A 6,178-nucleotide genomic window follows, 5' to 3' on the forward strand; every position below is an offset into this window, starting at 1 on the left:
TCGCACGGTATATTCAATATAGTCAGCAATTCAAGTGCGTAATAGAAAGACACAATATAATCAATATAATCCAAATATCATGTGAACAAATAATCACATAGCCTATAGTTAACCATTTAACAATTAAGCATGCGAGTCAATTATCAACATATCAATGCGATAAATCCTAATCTCCCATGTCGGCCGAAGCCCAGAAAACGGAGACACACGTCTCAATCAGTTCACTCGGCCGAAGCCTTCAGAAAACATTTTCAATCCAGACAATTCATATGCATAAACAATAAATCAAGTCGAATTTATCGACGCCTACAAAGCATTAGCTAGCAAGTAAGTTGCCCTAACCTCGAACTCGTCCAGTGTGTTCAAGCAAGGCTCCTTCACAATCCCTTTTTCCTGCTCCAAGTGTTCCTCCAAACGAATCTTTGAGTAAACGAAGCGAAAGTCAATCAAAACAAGTCAATTCGGTCAAAACAATACTAACTAGCGTTAGACAAAGCTTAAGAAGCTTCAGAGTACTATATTTAAGCATGGATAGACGACAGAACCTCGTTCGCTAAAACGAGCATAACTCGAGCTACAGAACTCGGAATGACACGAAACCAGCGCCAAAATTTCGACAATCGAAAGAGCTACGCAATGGCTCAGGTCATAGAGACCGAAAAATTATTTTTGGACACGGTACCCTAAGCAATAGGTTTCGGCCACTATGTAAAATAGGGTTTCCGAACTTTTTCTTCGATCTAAATCGATTCCTAGGTATTCTTAGGCGATATCTAGGCCAAGGAAACTCTCAGAAAAAATTATCGAATCGAAAACTGCCGCAGGGGTATTTTTGGTCATTATTTTCAGCTAAGAATTTCAAAATCAGAGTTTCGAAAAAACAAATTAGATGGGGTTGATACTAACGACGATTATGACGACTAATCTTACTAACGCTAAGCTCAGTCGAGGGTTTTTAGCCCAAAGGTTGGAACTTTAGCCAAAAATGGGGTATTATGAGCAGAATTGAAACTCGGCAGCAATTCGGCGAGAATCAGCAAAATGTAATCCGCTAAACATGCTCAGGGGCACGCAGGGAATAAGTTTAGATAAAAAGATGAAGTTATCTAGATAGTTTTGCAAAAACCTCAAAACTAAGAGTACAGAAAAGTATAGAGAAAAGCGGCAGAATTTACTATCAGAAGTAAGGAAAAGCGTCAGTACCTTGAGGTCTATGCGTAGCAACGAACTATGGAACGATCAGGAAAGAATCGGGGAAAAACTCTTCTCCTCCTTCTCCTCTTGTGGCGCGGGTTTGGGTGGGTGTGTTAGTGAGTTTTTTTGTTTCAAGCTTCAACATATATATAGGGAATGAAATGGAAGATATTTATCAAGGATCGGATAAGTATGAATAGATATTTATCAAAGATTGGATAAGGATGAATAGATATTTGAGAAGATATTTTGTGAAGATATTTTTGAAAAGATATTTTGTAAACCGGTACAGATTTGTTTAGATATCGGAGGATTTAGCTCATACAGTTAAGATAAAAATATGAGAGTGATTCCGATTCTTTCCTACTGATTCCATCGTATTTTAGACACGATATTCTCCCCGCCGAATCTTCTAATTCTTCAAAGAAATATCGGTATGATTTTTGGTTTTCGAGGCTTGTGTTTAATGCTATATATAGAGGTTGGAAAAACGCGGGGAAAATGAAAGTTTCGCGATTCTGATTTTTCCGGCTTCATTCTCCGTGAATTCTAAGATACGTTTTGGCGAAAGAATTCCAAAACTAAAAAGAGGTTCCCTTGTATTTTAGGCGACTAATGCAAAGTCGGTGTAAAATTATTTTACCCGATAAGTTACTTTTTGCATCGAATGTCGGAATAGAAAACTTTCTTCTAAAGAAAGATTGAAATCATCAAGAGAAATGGGTGTACGCGAGTAGAATCTTCATTTGAAGCTCCGAATAGAAAAAGTCTTCATCGTCGGTTAATTTTAGGGTTTTTGAACTATCAGGGTTTTAGTTTCGGCAAACTTCCGAGGATTGGAATCGGACGTTCGTAGATCCTAGGGTTTCGCCTTGAAACGATTGTCGTATAAGGAATAAGAGAAGTTCTAACATTTCTCTGAAGATTTTTGGAATTAGCTTCCATCGTGCCTTTAAGTGAAAACTAGCTTTTTACTAGGGTTTCTGCCCTAGGTTTAAGCGTATATCGATCGTGCTATACCTTTTATCTATTTTGATACAATCCTTAGACTTTTCCTGAACTTTCTCCTTCATAAATTTATTTCATCCGATAAACTCTTGTTCAGGTTTTTCCTTCGCGATACATCAAGCCTAATCGTAAATGGAAGTCTCTTCCACTTATTCTAAGCTTAAAAACTTGGGTCTTACAATCATCACAGTAGGTATTTCGCATAGAATTCCCTAACCAAGACTTCACAAGCAATAGAATTGGGATCCACCCAATTCTTCCACCTCCTTGTCTCCATGGCCTATTGCATGCCGAGGGGGGTCTCTCCTTCCATCCCTATAAAATACTCCTCGCTCCTTCACACACCCCTTGTGTGCTAGGACGGATTGATAGAATTCCTCCTTTTTTGCCGAAAGGAAGCGGGAGCGGTCAAAGTTCTAGGAAGTGGAAGAGGACCCCGCGACCCTTGTGGGATATCTTGCTCTCTTAGCAGGCATCTGCACAAAGTTAGCACAACCACAAGCCGCACAAAACCATTAGTCATGTTAGTAAAAAATAAATAAAAGTATGTACAAAAATTAAAAACTTGAACCCCTAAGAGCACCCAGTCAAGTTTTCTAGTGAAATTGGCAAGGAGAAGAAATAAACCACAAAGCACTTGCCCAAAATCGACCAGAAAAACTCATTGGAGCATTCAAACACTTAGAAGGCACAAAACAAAACTAAAACTACACTAATACTACCTAACTACCCAATTCTCACCAATCTCATACCCAATACTAAATTTGGCACAAAAATACCCATGAAAAAGCAAAAAACAACCAAACCCAACTTACACAAACTCAAAATCACTCAACCCATAACCCCCAAGAGTTATAAACTTGCAAACCCATGAAACTTAGATGGAAGGAAGTGGAAAATTGGAACTTACCTTGAACTTGGAGTGAGTGGGTGCAAGTGAGATGCTCTTGATGCAGTGCAACTTGGGAAGAGGAAGAGTGGGCAAAAGTGTGTGTAAGTGAGATGGGGAGAGTAGAAAATGGGTAAATGTAGAGAGTGGGGCGGTTTTAGAGAGAAAGGGAAGTTAGAAATTGGGAAAATGAAGAGTTAGGAGTGTTTAAAAATGAAAAAACTGTGTGTGTGTGCGTGTTTGGGTGCTCAAGCGCTAGGATGGGGCGCTTGAGCGCCCTGGCTGCCCCTGCTAGCTTGAAGCTACGGGCAGGCTGGCGCTTGAGCGCCCTTGCCCAGTGCAAATTTTGAATTTTTTTTTTTAGAACTAGGAATTACAACAACTAAAATGCTACACTAATAAAATAGAAAATGAGAAAGAAAGAAAAAAGAATGGGTTGTCTCCCATTTAGCCCTAAGTTATAGTCCTAGGTGGACTCTCCTTCCTTTGGTGTTAGGAAGGAAATTCCTTACCATTGATCAACTTTCCACAAGTGCAAGGGAGAAACCTTGCACAGAACCTCTGAAGTAAATCCTCCCATGAGGCAATGTCCTTATGTTCATCAAACCAAGCCCTAGCCTCCCTTGTCGAAGAATGAGGGAAGAGTTTAATCTTCACTTCATCACTTGAAACACCCTCAATCTTAGCAAGGGAGCTAGCTTGGGTAAACTTGACCATGTGAGCATGCAAGTTTTCGTACTTGGACCCCCCATACTTGTTTCCATTAACAAGCTTGATGAGAGTCGGATGGAACTCATCAACTTGGGCATTAGCTTTGGGGTCTCTTTCGAAACCTTCGACTTGCTTCTAATCACATCACAAACAAAATCATTATCATGGCTAGTCTCAATCATAGGATTTAAAAACAGAAAACCGTACCTTTTCCTTACCAAATCGGAGAATGAGGTGACCCTTGTCAACATCAATCTTAGCTCTACCAGTAGCTAAGAAAGGTCGACCAAGAATGAGAGGAATCTTCTCATCCTCCTCCATATCAAGCACCACAAAATCCACGGGGAACACATACTTGTCCACCCTCACCATCACATCCTCCACAATCCCATATGGAGTCTTGAGGGAACGATCCGCCATATGCAAGGAAAGCATGGTTGGAGTAACCTCTCCTAGGTTCAGCCTCTCAAACATGGTGAGCGGCATCAAATTGATGCTTGCTCCTAGATCACACAAGGCTTCCACATCCGCCATGCCTTCAATTTCCACCGGAATAGTGAAACTTCCGGGGTCTCTTCTTTTCTTTGGCATTTTCCGCTGCAAAACGGCACTACATTCCTCCGTCATCAACACCGTCCCATCTACTCCCTTCAACCTTCTTCTCTTATGCAAAATATCCTTCATAAACTTAGCATATATAGGCATTTGTTCCAAAGCATCGGCAAAACGAATACTAATGTGGAGCTTTTTGAAAATATCAACAAATTTTGAAAACTTTTTATCTAAGCTCTTCTTAGTCAATGCTTTAGGGAACGGAACCTTGCTAGTTTCAGGAGTAAGTTCAACTTCCTCTCTCACCTTAATAGGCACAACTACTTCTCCTTCCACTATCTCCTCTCTCTTTTCTCCCTCTGTTTTTTCCTTCAATTCATTCATCACTCTCCCACTTCTAGTGGACACAACAGAGGCATTTTCTTGCTTAGGATTAGGGATAGTGTCGGAAGGAAACTTACCTTGAGGTCTCTCAGCTATTTGCTTGGCCAGCTGGCCAAATTGATTCTCAAGATTCTTGATAGCCGCCTCTTGATTCTTGTAATTATTCTCCGTTCGGTTGATGAAAGTCTCCACCAACTCCTCTAAGCTTTTCTTGGAACAACCACCTTCACCTTCTCCTCGCTCTTGAGGTTGTCTTGAGCTTTGGCCTTGGAAACCTTGGCTAGGAAATTGCCTTTGAAAGCCACTTCCTTGCCCATTATTACCTTGCCTCTAAGAGAAATTAGGGTGATTCCTCCATCCTGGATTGTAAGTATTTGAAAATGGGTCATTCCGAGCTTGACCCATGGCCTTCACTTCCTCCTCCGGTCTAGTATCTGTGCATTCTTCGCTGTCATGTGGCCCTCCACAAGTCACACACTCCAATTTGGCAACTCGACCACCAATCTTGGTAGTCTTCATTTCATTTTGAATCTCATTCATTTGCTTGGAGAGTTGCTTGTTTGGAGGCCATGAGCTGATCATAAGCCTCAACCTCTAGGATCCCCCTTCGGGCTTGGCGTTCATTACTTGAGTTCATGGCCCTTATAGCCATTTTTTCAATCAACTCGTACCCCACTTGTGGAAGTAAGGCATCGAACTCACCGTTTGAAGCCGCATCCAAGCCAAACCTCGAAGAATATTGGAGACCATCATAGAACTTTGCCACTTGTTCCGCTTGGGTGAGGTTATGTTGAAGACACCTCCTCAAGAGCTTTTTAAACCTTTCCCAAGCTTCATAGAGATTTTCATCGGTGGATTGAGCAAAAGTCATGATGTCATTCTTGAGCTTTCTCAAGAGGGCTCTTGGAACAAACCTTGTGGTGAATTTCTCAGCCAAGTCCTCTCAAGATGTAATGCTACCTTGGGGCTGTGAATTCAACCACTCTTCAGCAGTATCCCTCGATGAAAAAGGGAACAAACTCAAGCGGATGGTGTCCGCTGAAACATTCTGAACTCTGTAGGTGTTACAATTGCGGATGAACCGCTCCATGGTTGCATGAGGATCTTCAAGAGCACCTCCACCGTACTGATTTTGGCTCACCAAATTGATGAATGCCGGCCTCAGCTCAAAATTTCTCGTGCCATCGGGGGGAAACTATGCTGCCCGGATAATCGTAGCTCATGGCAGCAGAGGTGAGGTCTCTAAGAGAACGATTGGCATTCTCCGCTTTTGCTCTTGAAGTCTTTGAGCAATAGCCTCATTCACTTTTTCTTCAATGTGGGCTTGCAATTCCTCCTCCGTCATATGGGCAGTCATGGCGGCTATCTCAGCAGCTCTTTGCTGAGCTCGACGACGATGGAGGGTACGTTCAGGCTACGGATCAAACTCCAATGGATCCG

General features: G+C 41.7%; 1 non-coding gene across 1 annotated transcript; it reads left to right on the top strand.

The window, feature by feature from the left end:
• The first annotated feature begins 5,520 nt into the window (after positions 1-5,520).
• On the top strand, positions 5,521-5,627 carry LOC130709620 (small nucleolar RNA R71). The gene has a single exon (XR_009010099.1). It is a non-coding gene; the product is annotated as a small nucleolar RNA R71 (small nucleolar RNA).
• The last annotated feature ends 551 nt before the right edge of the window (positions 5,628-6,178 follow it).

The sequence above is a fragment of the Lotus japonicus genome, chromosome 3 (genome assembly GCF_012489685.1).
Source record: "Lotus japonicus ecotype B-129 chromosome 3, LjGifu_v1.2".
Classification (NCBI taxonomy): domain Eukaryota; kingdom Viridiplantae; phylum Streptophyta; class Magnoliopsida; order Fabales; family Fabaceae; genus Lotus; species Lotus japonicus.